Raw genomic sequence first — 19342 nt, 5'->3', positions numbered from 1 at the left:
TCGAAGCAGGACTCAGTAGAACTGTACTAAAAGAACTTAACGAAGCAGAGGAAAAAAAATGGTGGCAGCAGTAGCAGCCTCAGCAGCAGCATCATGCAGGAGCCAAGAGCAGATCATCCCCAAGCAATTCCAAGTATAAAATTTCTGCCCTCAAGACATGTAAAATAAAAATTTATGAGTTGTGAGATCACCCCACATGCTGTGTTTCTAACCCCTTAGGCACATCTGGGTTAGGAAGAAATAATAAACAAAGCCAGACAGGAGAGAGCCAGGGAGTCAGTCTGTGCCTGGGGGTACCCCTGAGTGCCAAGCCAAAACTGACTTTTCCTTATTATACCAATACCCATCCATCCATCAGGTGGGGGAAGGTCAAGAGTAAGACAAAAGTACTATCCAGTAGGCTTTTACATATCAAAGGAAGAGGTTTAAGCAAGGAGGAAATTGGGGGAACACCTTTGTTTGGGGTTGATAGCTGGGTATCATCTTACAGAGCCAGGCAAAGGGGCATCAGACTTTTGGAGAAAAAGATTGGTGGAGAAAAGGCAGCTATGCAGCAGTGTTCCTAGAGATAGTAGTTTAGCAGTGAGTGGCACCCTGCTTTAGTCCCATGGCAGAGCTGGACACTATGGAAAGTGTTACAAGCCCATCTGTGTGGCAGGATACAAACATAATCACCAAGAGTGTAAGCAGGGCTTGATAAGCAAGGCAGAAAGGCTCCCAAATTTGGCCATACTATGCCTTCAATGTTAAGGAGTCACATAAATTTCATGGCTTTAGGTTGCTTTGTGTACTGCTAAGAAATGTTATAATGTACTACAATCTGGGGACTTGTGGACAAAGTAATTGTACAAGGGTTCTGCCTTATTTTTCTTAATGTTTTTTTGACTGTAAGTTCAATATTTAGGCGTCAGCAAGGGGATTTCTTCTGAGAACTCTGTTTATGGGCGATTGTCCTTTCACCCTTTCACTGTAACTTTACCTTGTCCTCTTTGCATATTGTTCTCATAATTAAAATTAATCTTATTATATAAATTAGTTTTTGGAGCTAGATAAGTATTTTCTACATATCAAAAATAGGATCACATTCTGAACAAAACTGATGATATACGAAGGTCAACAATCAGGTAAAGGAAAGGGATTTAAAAAAAGGACTGATATTTCTTTCCATTATTGCTCAAATAAATTTATTTTTATCATTTCATTTTAATTCATGCTTCTGTTTCGTGGGCCACACTTTGCTGTGCTCAAGGCTTACTTCTGACTCTCTGTTCAGGTATCACTCCTGGTGGTTTCAGGGCACTATGGGATGCAGGAGATGGAACCTAGGTCAACCCCATGCAAGGCAAATCCGTCCCTGTTTTCGTATCGTACAGGCCCCATTAATTTAATTTTACCCATTAAAAATAACCCTAATAAATGCAAGTTCATGTGCTGCCTGTAAAAGAAAAATAAGGTAAATATACATACACAAGCATATAATCTGAGGTAGTTATTATTTTTCAGTTTTTGTCTTCTCCATGGCAAAACTATTTCTTTTATTCATTTAAAAGCCAGATTGAGCCTTTTCTGTTCTTTTAGTACCTTGCTTACCTATTTGGCACAAATTTATAATGAATATATTGAAAGGTGAATATCAGAACCATACCTTTGTATTTTAATATAAAAAGTAACCTATCAAGGTTGAATTTAATGTCCTACTGCTAAATTCTTCAAAAATATATATAAAAATTTCTTGTCACTGTGTTCTCATTCTTCCTTCATTCCCTTCTCTTTAACCTGAGTTTTTTACCATACCCACTGGTTTATTTTCTTTTTATCATTTTGCTTGATCTGATAGTTTTATATATTGTGAAGAAAGGTGAAATCATCCAGTACTTGGCTTTTTCCATCTAACCTATTTTATTTCACATAATTCCCTTGAGCTCATTTCATCTTTTAAAGAGTTTAATAGCATCCTGATGTATAATTATGTAGTTGAAAAATAGAGGCGGGGCATTGATTATCATGGGTGATATAAACCCATATAAACACTGACTTTATACTACAAAAAAGGGTAATTTAAACTGTTTCATATTGAAATAACAGTAGACACACAGATTAATGGAATATAATTGAAATTCAAGAAATAAAATCACACAAGGATCTAACACATAATGAAGATATAGGTTTAAGCTATATATTTATCAAAGTATCTGTTGGCATTATTTTGCCTCCATTTTTACTATTTTGATGTGAATAACCAATAAAAAAGGGGTGGCTATAATTTTTTATGTTGATATTTTTATAGTTTTTAAATAGATACCACAAGTGGAATTTCTGGATCTTAAGAGAGCTTCATCTTTACTTCTTAGAGAAGCTCCATACTATTTTCCAAACGGTTGTACCAATTTATATTCTTACAGTTCTGAGGTGCTTCTCACTATATTTAATTTACATTTCCTTAATGGTCAGTGGCAATGACCATTTTTTCATATGTCTGTTGGCAAACTTAACCATTCTAGTGAAGTGTATGTTGAAGTCTGCCATATTTTGATTTAATATGTTTTGGTAATCATTTCTTTGTATACATGCATGTTAATTTATTCTCAAATGTATGCTATGCAATTATCTTCTCTTTAGTAGTCATTTTAATTTATGTTTTACTCTTCCTAGGTTTTTAAATTTAATGTAATCCTAATTATTCAGTTTGCTTTTATTTTCCTTGTTTGATTGAGTTTTTCCAGCATCTCAAATGATAACAGTATGAAACCTTTGTCTTTTATGTACATTGATGTTTTGAATCTTAAATTCATTTTTAATCTTCTTTTTTCGATTCTGGGTTAGAGAATTGTTCAGTTTCTTTTGCATGTGGCTGTCCAGTTTTGTTTCTCAAAATTGCTTCTAAAAGAAACTTTCTCCATTATGATCTCCTTATCTTTGGTCATGTTATGTATGTTTAAAGTCAGGTAACACAATTATTTTGATTCTTCCTTAGGATTGTGTCTGTATCTTTCTACTGTTGCTGCAGGAACATCCTTCACATCCCCAGCTTTTGGTAAGCCCATTTCTATCATTCTGTAAACTCGTTTTCAGGTTCTATTGTGATTTCATATAAACCTATAAAATGTTTCTTAATTTTAGACTGGGAGGTAATTCAGGGTCACAACTAGCTACGTTTGTTTTTTTTTTCAACATAATTTTTATTTTGATCATAGTGGCTTACATATTGTTGACAATAATATTTTAGTTACATATTTACATAAAATCAGGGGGGATTCCCATCACCGGTTTGTCCTCCTTACTCCTCCGTTTTTGTCCTACCTCCCATATCCTCTTCCCTCACCCCCAGGGCTGCTAGAATATGTGGTCCCCTCTGTACCTATCCTATTACTTCATAGTCTTACACCTGTTTGGTCCTGATGCCTCCTTTATTTCCCCCTCTAATTGGGGGGCAGGACTAGCTAGTTCAAGTTATATTGTTTTGTTTGAAGAGTCTGTTTTAAACAGTCGTCTCTCTCAATAGGCCTCTCTCTCAATAATTTCCCTAAATGTTAACAGACTAAACTCTCCAATTAAAAGACACATAGTAGAGAACTGGGTTAGGAAAAATAAACCAGACTTCTGCTGTCTCCAAGAAACACACCTATAACTACAGGATAAGCACCGGCTTAGAATAAAGGGATGGAAAGTAATTATACAGGCCAATGGAAGACAAAAAAGATCAGGGACAGCCATTCTTGTATCAGACCAAATTGCATTCAATCTCAAGAAAGTGATCAAAGACAAAGAGGGTCACTACCTACTGATCAGGGGAACATTAGATCAAGAAGTACTAACCCTGGTCAATATCTATGCACCTAATATAGAGCCAGCAAAATATGTGAGGCAACTACTGGCAAACCTGGAGAAACACATGAAGGGAAATGTGATAATAGTAGGGGACCTCAATACTCCACTATCACCACTGGACAGATTCACCAAACAGAAAAATAGCAAAGACATAAGATCTCTAAATGAAAAATTAGAAGATTTAGGGCTAATAGACTTATATAGAGCCCTCCATCCCCAGAAAGCAGAATACACATTCTTCTCAAACCCACATGGAACCTTCTCCAGAATAGACCATGTCTTAGGATACAAAGCCAACCTATATAAGACCACAAAGGTAAGGATCATTAGAAGTACCCTTTCAGATCACTATGCAACAGAGGTCAAAATTGATGTCAAGAAGAAACAATGGAGAAAAACTAATACCTGGAGATTAAACAACATGCTGCTCAACAACAGCTGGATCATACGTTTTATTTTTTTAAATATATATTTATTCAAACACCGTGATTACAAACATGATTGTTGTTGTGTTTTAGTCATAAAAAGAACACCCCCCTTCACCAGTGCAACTTTCCCATTACCAATGCCCCCATCTCCACCCCCCCCACACTTGTATTCAAGACAGACTTTCTACATCCTTCACTCAATGACATTGTTATGATAGTTCTCAGCGTAAGACTAACTGCATTTTTGCTTTGTTTTGTTTTGGGGTCACATGTAGCAGTGGTCAGTTAAGGCTTACTTCTGGCTCTATGCTCAGAGATCACTCCTAGCAGGCTTGGAGGTTTGCATGGGGTGCGAGGGATGGAACCTGGGTCAACTGCCTGCAATGCAAAACCATACCTGCTGTTCTTTCTTTAGGACCTCTACAGTGTGTTGTAAGGGAGTTCGTGTAGGCATCATATACTTTTTAGTTTCATCTGTGATCTTGAAAGACATAGCTAGTCACTTTTAGTTTGTTATTGCTTTAGATTTCTGGGCTTGGCATGTAAGCAATAGTTGAACTGTTGGGTGTTGGCTGTGAACAGAAAGCGCTTGCTTTAATATCTGCAAACTTGTTTTTTGTGTGGACCACACAAGTTACCTTGGAGACAGCCCTTTTCAATTAACTTCTGTTTATTTATGTTTGTTTATATTTCCTATTTATTATTCTTATTTATATTCATTCTTTTTATATCTATTATAATATATTCATATATAAATAATAAATAAGCTTTCTTTTTTGTTGCTTTATATTTTATTTATTAATATTTATATTTATTCTTATATATTCTTATTTATATTTCTGTTTATTTATTCTAGTGCTCAGTCTTAGGCTCCAGATAGGTATACAAGATGCCTTTGAAAAGCCCAAGAAAAGAAGCCAGGGGCCACACTATCTGCACAATAAGCTGCAGAACAAGGACCATGTGACTAAGCTCTTTTATTGGGACAACTTTTAAGTTTAGAAGGTTCACATTTCCAAGAAGTGAGGTTTTTCTTAGCTTAATGTGGATGGATTTGAAGATAAAAAGAAACGTGGGACTGGAGAGATAGCATGGTGGTAGGGTGTTTGCTTTGCATGCAGAAGGACAGTGGTTCGAATCCTGGCATCCCATATGGTCCCCCAAGCCTGCCAGGAGTGATTTCTGAGTGTAGAGCCAGGAGTAACTCCTGAGTGCTGCTGAGTGTGATCCAAAAACCAAAAAAAAAAAAAAAAAAAAAAAAAAGGCAGAAAAATATCTGATACCATGTAGCTTTGGGGAACAAACATATCACTACTTGTGGCTTTTTTGGACAAATGGTGGGCTTTGCACTCATGGCAGTCACTGAGCTGCCTTCCTTATTCAAATCTCCCTACCAATTCTATTTTTCAGACCAGAGAAATAGCTCAAAAGACTCAGTGCATGCTTGTCTGTAGGAGACCTGGATTTTATTCCTGGCACAGCACAGTTGCCAGAGCACTGCCTAGAGTGGCCCCAGCCTTTTCTGGAAAAAAACCAATTATATTTTCAATTCAGTAAACAAATAAATAAAATGGCAACAGGGAAATTATAAAGCTACCCAGGGTCTTCTTTGCTCTTACTTATTCTCTCAAAAGCAAATTCAAAATAGAAAACTATAGGGCTCCTCTGGATAGTATGCATTGAAAAGTAGTAATTTTTATGTTTATTTCAAATGGTTACAGCTTTGTAAATATTCAGAGAAATGTTTATTTTTCTGTTTTTTGTTATATCATACTCATATTTTTTCTTTAGTCCCCCCCCATGATGTAGTTATGTGGGTGTATTTGTGGTTGCAACGAACAGTTAAAACTGTTTAGTAAGAACCTTGACATTTATATCTGTCTGTACTCACTGTGGCTTAGCAATACAAATTTAGATATAATGGAAAAATGGAGTCACATGCAAACAAAAAAAACTAATACAATTAACTTGGTTACTTTTGTACAATTTTTATATTTGTTAGATTATGATTATCCATGTCATAAAATAAACTTTACTATTTCCTCAACTCTTTATGAAATTTTTTTTATATATTCTGAGTCTTAATATCTGCCTTTCTGTTCTATTAATTCTTCTCATCTTGCATAAAGAAGCACCAGAATAAAAATGGCTTCTGAAGCTCACTCACACAATAGAATCTTATTTTGGTAAGGATTTTGTTTACATCTAGATTTTAGATTGGAAAAAAGCAGCAATGTAGCGGAAGCCTCATGCCCCAATCCCAGAGGATTGGAGGGATGTGGGTCCTAAATGTGGGTTTGGAAGTAAACACTGACACAGGAAATAATTTACACACAGTTAAGGGATAAAACAGGTTTAGAAACTTCCACATGCAAACCTTCTGCTTTTAAGCAGGTAACCCAGAGTACTAAAATAATAAAGACTGGGTCTTTATTGGGAAGCACAAGACCACACACCCTGGGATAAAGAACAGGTAGGGTAGAGACCAATCCAAAGGTGTTCCATCCAATCATGTCAAACACCAACAAAAAGAGATATACTGAACAGGGTGAAGACTGGTTATACCATCATACCAGGAAATTATCTTTCAGTAGCTAGGCTGTGTACACAAGGTGTTCCTACATCAAATCCATAGTATATAAAGCTTTTAATCTAGTTTGTGACTTTTGAAAAAAAAAAAAGAATTTTCAATTTTTTAATTTCTGTTTTATTTATTATTTATTATCTTGGTTTTTGAGGCATATCTGGCAATAATCAGGGGCTTCTCCTAACTCTTCACTCAGTAATCATTCCTTGCAGTGCTTAGGGTAATATATAGCACACCAGGGATAGAACCTGGGCCTACTGCTTGCAAAGAAAGTGCCTGCTTTACTATCACTTCTCCCTAGTATTTAAAATATATATATGTATATACATATATATACATACATACATATATATATATTTGAAACTTGGGAGTGATCCTTTCACTGAATGCTGTCCATCACAGAATATCATGTTCTGTTTATTTTACAGTATAATTTTTTTTGTTTTGCTTTTTGGGCCACACCGGTGATGCTCAGGGGTTAATCCTGGCTATGTGCTCAGAAATCGTTCCTTGCTTGGGGGACCATATGGAACGGTGCGGGATTGAACCGCAGTCTGTCCTAGGTTAGTGTGTGCAAGGCAAATGTCTTACCACTTGTGCCACCGCTCCAGCCCCTTAAGTATGAATATTAAGTTATTTGTTATTGATCATAAGTATAGAATAATGGCATAATAAATATGATAAATATGAGATAACATTTACACTTTTGTTCCATTTGCTACTCTTGATATGTTCCACTAGATAATCCTGATATGTGGGCCATTCTACTGCAATGGTTCTTGCCTTTATTGAAAATATATTAGAAAGAGGCAGGGTTCAATCACCAGCATCCCATACGGTCCCCTGAGCCAGGAGTGATTTTTGAGCACATAGTCAGGAGTAACCCCTTTGCGTCACTGGGTGTAGGCCAAAAACCAAAAATTAAAAATAATAAAAATATTAGAAAAGTTAAAAAAGAAAATATATTGAGTTTGTACACAAGTAAATGTATTCATACCCACCACTTTCTGATAGGCTTATAGGCTATATATATATATATATATATATATACATATATATATACATATATATATATACACATATATATATACATATATATAGGCTTATAGGCTATATATAGGCTATCTATGTATGTCAGAAGAAGTGAGAAGTGAAAAGCATTAGTGAAGTAAAATAAAGTTGGAAAAACTTCACACAAGTATATGCAGTGATGTTTATACAACTTATTTAGTGTTCTTTATTTCTCCTTTTTAGTATAATAGGAAATTCAAGAAGTACAGTTCTGATTGTTGCATATATAGCTGACACTGGGAAGTGATCTCTTTATGGTTCCTTGGCCTTCCTAGCTGTCTGTCAGTTGCACCAGAACCTTGTGAACATACGAGGCTTTTTTTAACTGATGTCTTAATCTTTGAGCAGAAGACCAGAAGAATAGGAGTAGAAAGCAAGTCTTGCAGAGCAAACCTTTTACTACCTCACCTTGAATCTCTTCTTCTCTTCTGTCTCTGTAATGCATAATGAGAATTTGTTCTTTGGTGTTTTAGTATGCAACTGTTCATATCTTGATATTGAAATAATTTATAAAAAAGTTAGGATGAATATTGAAAATTAAAAAAACTTTACTAAAGACCGGTGAGGTGGCACTAGAGGTAAGGTGTCTGCCTTGCAAGCGCTAGCCAAGGAAGGACCACGGTTCGATCCCCCAGCGTCCCATATGGTCCCCCCAAGCCAGAGGCAATTTCTGAGCGCTTAGCCAGGAGTAACCCCTGAGCATCAAATGGGTGTGGCCGAAAAACAAAAACAAACAAAAAAAACTTTACTAAGACATATCTATCCTGTCTTTTTTTTGGTGTGGAAGGGAGAGGAGGTGAGTGTCAAGAGGTGGCATTAGAGCTTTGAATTTAGACTGAGAACTCTGCAGCTGTTTTGTTTTGTTTTTGGTTTTTGGGTCACACCTGGCAGCGATCAGATGTTACTCCTGGCTCAATGCTCAGAAATCGCTCCTGTCAGGCTCAGAGGATCATATGGGATGCCGGGTTCGAACCACCGACCTTCTGCGTGAAAGGCAAATGTCTTAGCACATCATAGCTGTTTTGTCTTAAAGCAGTACTTTCCCATTGCTGTATGTATCATAAACTTGGTCTAACAATATAGGAATAAAAGAAATGGAAATAAGATTGGGCCAAAGATCAGTTTTTTGCATGATTTATGGGAGAATTTAGAGAAAAGTCCTTGAATAGTAAAGTGCTAAGAATTATTTTCCTGGATTTCAATGTGTTTGGTATTTTATTAAAATTTGTTTTTGTTTGTTTTCAGGCTATATCTGGCTATGCTTTGGAATCATTCCTTGTGGGTTTAGGAGTGCCAGGGATTGGACTTGGGCTAGCAACGTGCAAGGTAGTCCCTTGCCTGTTGTGCTGTTTTTCTAGCCCCTAAAAGCATATAGTTTTAGAAAACATTTTTTCATGATCACATTTTATAAAAGTTTGGTCTGTTTTACAATGGAAAGATTTTTAGACCTAATTTTATTTTACTTTTATTTATAGCTTTTTTTCTCCTACCTTTCTCAACAAAAACAAAATTGGAATACAAAATGAACTATAGCTTCAAAACCTAAAAGTACTAGTCTTCAACTTTATATCTTTTGATATCACCTTAGAGGATAATAAAACATGATCATAGATGCTAAGATTTAAAGCCTTTAATAAGAATATATAGCTATATAAAAGAGAAAAATTCTTTTTTCTATTTTGTACTCATACTATTCTAAGCTTTTAGAAAGCACACACTACATGGTCTAATACATTGGTTATTGTGTGCTTGATTTTTATATTTTGAAAAGAGTATGATTCTCCAGAGAAACATAAGCAAACAGATAAATAGATGATCTATTATTAAGAGTTGACTCATATAATTCTGAACACCACCATGTGATTATGAGTCCCACTATACCAAATCCTGAGATCCAGAAAAGTTGATGAAAATGTTAAGAACTCTCCCGTTCTGGGGTTGCTTGCCTTACATGTAGTTGACCCAGGTTAGATCTCTGGCACTCCAAATGGTTTTTGAGCCCTGCAGGAAGTGATCCCTAAACTCAGAATCTGGAGTCAGCCCTGAGGAATGCTGGGTGTGGCCCAAAAATTAAAAAATAAACAACAACTGGATGGCTAGTGATATAATGTAAGTCAGTTGAGGCTCATTTTCCATCCTAACTCATAGAGGGAGAGTGCAGAATCCCATTTCTTCCAAGATTTTATTCTATTTATACCCACGTGGATTTGGATAAGTCCCACCCACATTAAGGAAGATCATCTGAGGCTTTAACCAGGCCATCAATTCACATGCTAATTTCATGAAGAAACCTTCTCACAAACACCTGGAAAAATGTGTTTTAATGTTTTAATGTTTCAAAGTGAGGTTGGCTTAAAATTGACCATCACAGTGAGTAACCTCACTGAATTTGAGCTACATTAGATGAGGGGATATACATGTATTTTTCTTTATTGTATGCCTGACTTAGTTAGAATTGGATTTAGAGTTGGTCTTAATTTATGTTAGAAAAGAAGGAAGGGAGTTGGAAAAACAGTATGCAACAGATAAGGGCACTTGCCTTGCACTTGGCTTACCCATGATTGATGCTCAACACTCTGATTGCCTCCCGCCCCAAGCCTTACCAGGAGTAATCTCAATGCAGAGCCAGGAATTGGCCCTAAGTATTGCCAGGTGTGACCAAAAACAAACAAAAAACCCCCCAAATAACAAAAATTTAAAAGGGAAGGATGAAATTAATTTTAAAGATATGTGTAAATCAAGTTGCAAAGTATATGACAAAAATGTATAGACATGATGGAAGATTGCACAGAACAGAATTTGTAAAAGAAGGTAATTTCAGTTCTTTGCTTTCTTTTATGTTTATTTGGTGACTACTTTGTGCACTAAATAAAGCAACTCTAGCTTCCTAAGTTTTTTTAATCTTATATTAAGTATTTTAAGTATAAACTTTATAAATTGTTCAGTCTTCCAATTTTTTTTTTGTAGTTTTTGGGTCACACCCAGCAGTGCTCAGGGGTTATTTCTGGCTCCAGGCTCAGAAATTGCTCCTGGCAGGCACAGGGGACCATATGGGGCGCCGGGATTCGAACCGATGACCTCCTGCATGAAAGGCAAACGCCTTACCTCCATGCTATCTCTCCGGCCCCCAGTCTTCCAAATTTAATTAGAATTAATTTGATCATGACAGTAAATCAAGGTCAAGACAGATTTATCATTAATTCTGAGGATGAGTCAACTGCTCTTAAGCAATCCTATTTTAGAAGGCATAATAAGTGTGTAAAGATCATTAATTCTTCGCTGTTTCTTGCATTATTTTTTAGCTTCCTATTCATAAAAATTAATAATCTCATCTTTTCCCGTATGCTCATTTTTGACATTTACTATGCTAATGAATTACATTTATATACTTAAATGCTAAGACCAAACACATTAGCATCATCCCCTCTTTAACTTTTGACTGTGTGTTTATATATATATTTTGCATATTTGTGTGGGAAGTAGAAATAGAGAGGTTTTTGTTGATATCATGAAGGTCCTCGAATTTCACATTCTGCAAAATTTCTGCTTTATCAAAGGATAAAATGTCTAGCTGATGCTGGTGAGATCACTAGCAAAGTAGTATATTAGGGAATTTTATAGATCATTTTCTGCCAAGAGCTGATGCTTGGACCATTAATCTTTAAGTAGTGGCATTATTCAGATATGTAGGAAGAAGTAAAATCATGGTATAAGTTTATGTTTTCTATTTGTTTTTCATAGACAGGTAACATGTCAGACATGAATTTTCAATAGTGCCCAGCACATAGTTGAAATTTTTTTAATTGACTTGCATGAACCTCACCTGGGCGATAGTAATTAGCAACAAATGTTATTAAAAAGCAAGTAAAAAGGCCAGGGTGCTAACTCAAAGATGATCAGAGGAAGAGAAAAAAATATATAGTTTCATACACATTGTACAGAATATGGAAGGTCTAAATTCAGTTTGGGATGTGAAGTAGTCATTGGCAAGGGTGACGAATAAAATAAAAAGCCCATTCATGACTTATTGTAAGGAAGGGAATAGTTTCTTTTTTTTTACTTCAGTAGAACTAATAGCTTGCATTTAAAAGGGCTGACTATAAGTTAGTTTTCAGGTATATTTCATGCTTACTAGGGCTTCATGGGCTAAGCTACCCTATTATCACTTCTGCTTTTCTGCCTAAGAAAATATTTAAGTAAGTCCAGTGATAATACAGTTTGTAAATGACAACCAGGTTCTCTGACCACTGCTAACATGCATGCAGTGGACATTGAAGGAAGAGTATGGTCTTGCTCAGTAGAAAGCTATCGATGATCCTACCAGCTTTTATATTTTATTCAAAGCATATTCCAAAATAATTGGTAGTAGTAGGTGGTGGAGAATATAAAGATAACCAGCACTGGGACCAGAGTAATAGAACAGCAGGAGTGCATTTACCTTGCACGCAGCTGACCTGGGATCTACCCAGGTTCAATCCCTGGCATCCCCTATGGTCCCCTGAGCCTGCCAGGAGTGATTACTCAGCACAGAGCTAGTAGTAACCCTGAGCGCTGCTAGGTGTGGCTCAAACACCCAACCCTCAAAAAAAGATAACTAGCACTTTCATAAAAATATGCCAATATGATGGTGAAAACTTTTAATTTTCATTATATGACATTCATTTTATAAGATCTTGGACACTCTCATTGTGTTAACTTTGTGACTTTTTAAAGAAAAATCATCTATGGAGAGATAGCATTGGAGGTAAGGTGTTTTTGCCTTGCATGCAGAAGGTCGGTTGTTCGAATCTTGGCATCCCATATGGTCCTTCGAGCCTAGCAGGGGTGATTTCTGAGCATAGAGCCATGAGTAATCCCTGAGCGCTGATGGGTGTGACCCTAAAACAAAACGAAACAAAACAAAATTATCTAATCCTCATGCAGGTAGCAATAAGGGATCAATAGGGCTATAATATTACATAAGGGGAAGGCTCAAATACTTAAGTGATCTGACCAGGTACTAGATAATACAGGAATTATGGTGTATGCTTGGCATGAGTTGACCCTGCTTTGATCCCTAGTATTGCGAGTGTACTCCTGAGCATTAGTGGGTATAGTCTTTTTGTTTGTTTGTTTTGGGGCCACACCCAGTGGCACTCAGGGGCTACTCCTGGCTCTGCACTCAGTAATTGATCCTGGCAGGCTCGGGGGACCATATGGAATGCCAGAGATCGAAAACGGATCCATCCCAGGTTGTCTACATGCAAGAAAAATGCCCTGCTACTGTGCTATCACTCTGGCCCCTAATAGGTATAGTCTTGAAGGCCCAAATACCACTGGTAGAGAGTAGCCTTTTAGGCCCCTGAACACTGAGGCACAAAAGTTCAATACAATGCTAGGCAAGCTGAATTGGGCACAGAAATTGACCCTAAGTCAAACCAGATAAACGAACACATACTCAAGAACAAAAATCTTAAAAAAACAGTATGAATTTAGAAATATAAGTAATAGGTTATTAAAATTAAGAATAGAAGGACTTGTGAGGCACTTGTCTTGCAGACAGACAACTTGGTTTAATCCTTGGTACCACATATGACCCCTTGAGCAGTTTCAGGAGTGATTCAGGAATAGCCCTGAGCACTGCCAGATATAGCCCCCCCCCCAAAAAATAGAACTACCACATAATATAGCAATTCAAATCTTAAGTATCTATAAAAATACACTAATTTTGAAAAATACACGAACATCTCTACTTATTGTAGTGCTATTTATAATTGAGGAATAACCCAAATAAATAACCAGTGAAAGATGAGTAGGTAAAGAAGTTGTGGCAAATACACAATGGAATGAATAATTCTCAACTGAGAAAAAGATAAAATCTTACCTTTGGCTACATTTATTGAACAGCAAGGTTGTGCAAAGCAAAATAAGTCAGAGAAGAAAGATGAATACCAGATGGTCTTCCTCGGGTGGTTTTAAAGAAGCAAAGGAAGGAAATAGAGAATGTGTGATAAAAAATAAAATCCTTTGGCTCTGGTCAGAGGACAAAAGTTGACCATGGTGGGAGAGTGGGGTGCAAGGGATGTGAGTTGAACTAGTTCTGTGAACTATGATGGAAGGATATTATTACCTTGATGGTAGATGTGTTATTGCAGTATTGTACTCCTAAAAGTTAAAAATAGTTTAGATTTTTATAAACCATTGTCTCCTAAAAAATAAACAAATAACTGCCAATAACAAAAAACCATTAAGAGTGGCATGAAATTAAAAATAAGTTTTCCTGTTGTTTCCTTGTTTTTTTGTTTAGTTTTGTTTTTGCAAATTGTATTGCTTTCCAGGGAATATGTGTGGGAACCAGAGAGGGATAGTTTAATATAAGAAAGTCAGTATTGTTTTTATATTAGCAAATAAATAATTGGAAAAATGTGGAATCCTTGAAAAAGCAGTGATAATTAAGACATAAATTGTGGCTCAGAAAAATCAAGTACCTTGGAGTCAACTAAGAGTTGAAAGAGCTTTATAAAGAAAACTACAAAATACTGCTTAAGACGTAAGAGAGGACACAAGGAAATGAAGACATATACCCTGCTTATGGACTGGGAGGATTAACAACGTTAAAATGTCAATATTTCCCAAAGCACTGAACAGATTTAATGCAATCCCTCTAAGGATACTTATGATGTTTTTCAAAGAAATGGATCAAACACTCCTGAAATTTATTTGGAACAATGAACAGTGTCCATGAATACTAAAGCAATCCTTGGGGAAAAAAAGATGAGAGGCATCACTTTGCCCAACTTTAAATTGTACTATAAAGCAACAGTCATCAAAACATCATGGTATTGGAACAAAGACTGACCCTCAGATTAGTGGAATAGACTTGAGTATTCTGAGACTGACCTGAAGGTATATGATCAAATAGTCTTTGATAAAGGCAAGAAATACAAATTGGAACAAGGAAAACCTATTTAACTATAAACAACCAGTTGTAATCAATATCTCTCCTGTCCTTACTCCCAACTACCAACGTACTTTCTTTTTCTATAGAAGTGTCTTTTGTGTACATTTTTTATTTTTGTTTGTTTGTTTTGGGGTCACATCTAGTGATTTTCAGGGCTACTTCTGCTTCTGTATTTCTGGTGGGCTCAAGGGACCACACAGGGTAATGGTCAGCCACATGCAAGGTATACAACCTACCTCGCCCCTCTTTTCTAAACATTGTATGTAAGTGAAATTATGTAGTTTGTGATTTCTCTTGCCTGATCTTTTTGATGATCAGCATATTTTTGAAGTTCATCTGAGGTGTAATATCTGTCAGTATTCCATATTGCTGCACAATATTCCATTGTAGGGATACAGGTCCATCAACTTTTTGTTGTTGTTATCGGGATGTGTAGGGATGAATTTGTATCCCTACAAAGTAGTTACCCATTTTGTACTATTATGAATAATGCTGCTATGAATTTTCATAAGAGAAGTTTTTTTTTGGGGGGGGTTGTTTTTGGGCCACACCAGGTGACTTTTAGGTGTTAGTCCTGCTTAGAAATAGCTCCTAGCTTGGGAGACCATATGAAAAGCTGGGGGATTGAACTGTGGTCCGTCCTAGGTCAGCTATAAACAAGGCAAATACCCTACCATTGTGCCAACACACCAGCCCCTGAGCTTTCTTAAAGAAGTCTTTGTGGGCTATATGTTTTCATTTCTCTTTGCTGTGTACAATTTTAGAGTTGTATCGGAATCATATTGTAGTTTTCTTTGATTGGAATTTCTAAGTTAGACCTGAGTGTAAGGTAACACCCAGCTATTAACCCAAAACAAAGACATTCCTACATCTTCCTCTTTCCTCTTCACCTAGCACTTTGATATGTAAAAGTCCACCTGGATCTTATTCCACCTTGCCCGCCTTGATGAATTTTGTACTGGGTTAATAAAGAAAGAGCACTTTTGGCTTTGGTGTGCTAAGAGATACCATAACTGACTCCATGACTCTCCTGATTGTCTTGGTTTATTCATTCTTCACTGCTGCCCTTCTTTATTTTTTTATTAATTTATTTATCAAATAAAGCTTCATTTCATCACTAAGTATTTATAAAATTTTTATTCCCATCACCAGTGTCCCAAGTGTCCCTCCTCCCTGCCCCATCCTGGCCTGTGCTCTAGACAGGCTTTCTACTTCCCTCATTCATTAACATTGTTATGATGGTTCTCAGTGTAATTATTTCTCTAACTGCACTCATCACTCTTCGTGGTGAGCTTCATGTCCTGAGCTGAACCTTCCAGCCCTCCTCTCTTTTGTCTCTTTTGTGCTGCCCTTCTTTAGAACCATCCACTTGGGGATGAAAGTGTGGTGCATAAGGTGATCTCACAACAAGGGAATTTATTTTACAACTGGCTCTCAAACAGCAACCAAGAATCAGAGAAAATCTCAACGATGGTGAGTGATTTAACCTTCTGGAGGCTAATCAAAATGATGGCTTCCTTAAACTGGATTCAGTGTGTAGTACCTGTGACCAGAACATTGGTGCACCTGGCCCCTGTTCTGAACATGGTAGAGACACCCTCAAGCCTGACAGAAGCAGAGAGTGAAGGGGAGCGAGCTCAGGACTCTGAGCAGCATCCCAGAGGCTGAGGCCCACTGCCTTTCTTCTACCAAAGGTACTACATCTTCAGCCTGCTGCAGCTTATCGAGGTCACTAATAGGGTAGAAGCCAAAGAGAATGTCCCATTTGAGAGGACCAATAGCAGGGAGAAGAGTAGATCCCCCACCCAGATTCTGGCCCAGAAACTGAAGGTCTTTCCATCCCAGACAAACCTCAGTAACCCACTATAGAAGGAGAAGATGGAGGATACAAGCCAAGTCAAAGACTAACTGAGGAAAAACTGGTTTCAAAGATCTCCTGCAACTTTAATCTAGGTTAATTTCTTGATCCTATTTGCCTCAGTTACTCTATTACAGGTTAAACTGTGTGTTCTACTATATATATATATCTAAATAGCTACTCTTTTGTTCTATCCTCACTGCAAACAGAAAAATTTGTATCCAACTTTAATGTTTTAATATTAGCCTGCATAATTCTGGGAAAATGTATAATGTCAGGTTTTTAATAGTGCTAAGCTATCCAATTGGAAATGTTTTTAAATTGCTGCAGTGTTTAATTATATATATATATATATATATATATATATATATATATATATATATATATATAAATTAAGTAGCAACTTATTCTCATATTATGTCTACAAAAATGTTCTAAAGTTTTTGTCCACAAAATTTGATGGAAAGGAATGTGGATACTATACAGTTATTAAGTGCTCATTATAAGAATGTTTTAGCAGATTTATATTAAATTATATATATATATCATCTGCAGAAATGTTCTTGTGATTTTGTTTAGAGAAGTTTATTGAAAATAAATTTGGGGGCCGGAGAGATAGCATGGAGGTAGAGTGTTTGCCTTGCATGCAGAAGGACGATGGTTCGAATCCCAGCATCCGTGGGGTCTCCTGAGCCTGCCAGGAGCGATATAGAGCTTAGAGCCAGGAGTAACCCCTGAGCGCTGCCAGGTGTGACCCAAAATGAATTTGGATGTTCTAGACTTGTATTATAGTGTTCAGTGTAAGAATGCTTAGAACTTTTCAAATTAAGTATATCTGAAGAAAAGCTCTAATGTCTATGTTCAAAGAAGTCTATGAAATTTTTTTGTGATATATATAAGACAAGTATATAAAAACATCTGATTGTTTTGAGAATGACATATACAATCTAGCCTTTTTGGTTGTTTGTTTTTTGGACCACACCTGGTGATGCTCAGGAGTTACTCCTGGCTATCTGCTCAGAAATTGCTCCTGGCTTTGGGGACCATATGGGACACCAGGATCGAAACCAGGTTCATCCTGAATCGACTGCATGCAAGGCAAATGCCCTTACTGCTCTGCTTTCTCCCCAGTCCCTACCATCTAATCTTTGATGCTTTTAAAGCCAATTTTTTCTGTGCCTATGCAAAATAACAACTACTCCTATAATTTCTGATCTGGGATTCCAGTCTCTGGGCAAAAAAGTAGAATGAAACTATTTTATTTTCCTTTCTAAATTTATTTTCTTTTGAACAGAAAGGGTGGAATTGTAAGATGATACCAAGCTATTAACCCAAAATATAGATGTTCTTACATCTTCCTCTTTCCTTTTCACCTAGCCCTTTGATATGTAAAAGTCCACCTGAATCTTTCTCCAACCTGTCCCGCCTTGTTGAATTTTGTACTGGGCTAAGAAAGAAAGCAATTTTGGCTTTGGTGGACTTGGAGACACCATGAGGTAAACTAACTCCATGAATCTCCTGACTGGCTTGGCTTATTAATACTTCACTACTGTCCTTCAGATCAGTTCGTCTGGGGTGGAAGTGCAGAATGTGGGGTGATCTCACTACTAGGGGATTTATTTTATACTCAAAGCTACTCCCTGTGATACTTGCTCAACTGTACTGGCAATTCAGTGTGAGGATGCGAAAAAGTGGTGATGCTTACATTCTTCTAAGACCTTGTGCTGCTAGGGCTCTCGTGTGCTGCTGAGGACCACAATCAATGATGCTCCAAGGCTGCATATAGCATGCTTGCAGTGCCATGTGGTGTCAGGCATTAAACCTGTGTAAGATGTGTTTCCTAATTCCTGTTCTAGCCCCTCTGTCCCATTTACGTTTAACTTTTCTGAAAATGGCAAAATAGTTTCAGAAGTATTTCTACTATTTGCATTCCAAATAGCAATATTATGAGGATTTCTATTTCTAACTATTCTTATTCAATATTTGTTGTTTGCTTTCTAATGAAGTGAAGCCATTCTTTCAGGGTGTAAACTGTCACAATGTAGTTTTTCTTTAAATGACTTTATTTAAGCACTGTGTTTAAAAAATCGTTCAAATTTAGTTTCTGTCATAGAATTTTGTCATAGAGTTTCTGTCATAGAAGTGCACCCTTCACCAGTGCACTTTTCTCACCATCAATGATCCAGTTTTGCACCTATCCACTCACTCCCACTGCCTCTGGGTAAGCATTTTACTTCTCTCTCTCTCTCTCTCTCTCTCTCTTTCTCTCTCTCTCTCTTGACATTGTGGTTTGCAGTATTGTTATTGAAAGGTTACCATGCATGCCACTTTATTCTCTTTCAGCACACATGTCTTGTCCTGAGTGATCAGTTCCAACTGTTGTCAGAGTGGTCCCTTCTCTACTCTAAGTGCATTTACCACTCTTTATAACAAGTTTCCTACCATGAATTTGTCCCCCTAGTTCTTGTCTCTATCACCTCTGGATATTATTACCGTACTATCTTTTATTTTCCTTATATCCCATAAATGAGATTGATTATTCTATGTCTATTTCTCCCCCTCTTGAGTCATTTTACTCAGAATAATAATCTCCATATCCACCCATGTATAAACAAATTTCATGACTTCAT

The 19342-nt window shown here is 36.8% G+C and overlaps 1 protein-coding gene across 1 annotated transcript in view; it reads left to right on the top strand.

The window, feature by feature from the left end:
* Nucleotides 1-19342, top strand: part of GPR63 (G protein-coupled receptor 63) — a 69955-nt gene that overhangs the window by 13619 nt on the left and 36994 nt on the right. The window contains exon 2 of the mRNA XM_049771336.1: nucleotides 2975-3034. The gene's annotated coding sequence lies outside the window, so the exon portion shown is untranslated. The remainder of the gene's footprint in view (nucleotides 1-2974; nucleotides 3035-19342) is intronic.

Source organism: Suncus etruscus, chromosome 4 (genome assembly GCF_024139225.1).
Source record: "Suncus etruscus isolate mSunEtr1 chromosome 4, mSunEtr1.pri.cur, whole genome shotgun sequence".
Lineage (NCBI taxonomy): Eukaryota > Metazoa > Chordata > Mammalia > Eulipotyphla > Soricidae > Suncus > Suncus etruscus.
Note: the sequence above shows the minus strand (reverse complement) of the source record. Positions and strands in the feature narration are given on the sequence as shown.